Raw genomic sequence first — 897 nt, 5'->3', positions numbered from 1 at the left:
CTTTGGGCATTAACTCCAAAAAAAAAAAAGGTTGACCTCTTTTGGACCACGTACATGACTCGAGGCACTTAGAATCAAGTCGAGCATGGTGACATGCATTGTGCGAAAAATTCAGAGGCATTCGAGTCGGGGTAGCCAACTCGATCTGAGTTCAAAACTTTGGGCGTTAACCAAAAAAATAAGATGACCGATTTTGGATCACGTACATGAGTCGTCTGCCCTCGCAAAAATTACAAAAGTCGGGGACCTGCCTGGAATTTGGAGTCGGAAGATTTTTCTGCCCTCACGAAAATTTACAAACCCCACCCGCTCGGAATTTGGACTTGGAAGATTTTTCCGGCCTCGCAGAATTTACAAACCCCACCCGCTCGAAATTTGGCACTTGGAAATTACGAAACCCTGCCCGCTCGAAATTTGGACTTGGAAGATTTTTCCACCCTCACAGAAATTGCAAACCCGACCCACATGGAAATTGCACTTGGAAGACTTTTTCGCACTCGCAGAAATCACAAATCCCCACCCGCGGGGAATTCGACACTTGGAGATTTTTCCACCCTTTCAAAAATTGCAAACCCCACCAGCTCAAAATTTGGGACTCGGGAGATTTTTTTCCCCCTCATGGAAATTTTACAAAACCCCACTCGCCCGAAATTTGGCACTCGGGAGATTTTTCTGCCCTGGCAGAAATTTCTACAAAACCCCTCCCTCCCATCCGAAATTTGGCACTCGAGAGATTTTTTCCGCCCTAGCGGAAATTGCAAACCCCACCCACCAGGAATTTGGCACCTGGGAGATTTTTACGCCCTCACAGAAATTGCAAACCCCACCTGCTAGGAATTTGGCACCGTGGAGATTTTACGCCCTCGCAAAAATTGCAAACCCCACTTGCCGGGAATT

This window comes from Cupressus sempervirens, chromosome 7 (genome assembly GCF_028749045.1).
Source record: "Cupressus sempervirens isolate cs-2001-9-10 chromosome 7, ASM2874904v1, whole genome shotgun sequence".
NCBI lineage: Eukaryota > Viridiplantae > Streptophyta > Pinopsida > Cupressales > Cupressaceae > Cupressus > Cupressus sempervirens.
The sequence above is the reverse complement of the archived record's forward strand: the minus strand, read 5'-3'. Positions refer to the sequence as shown.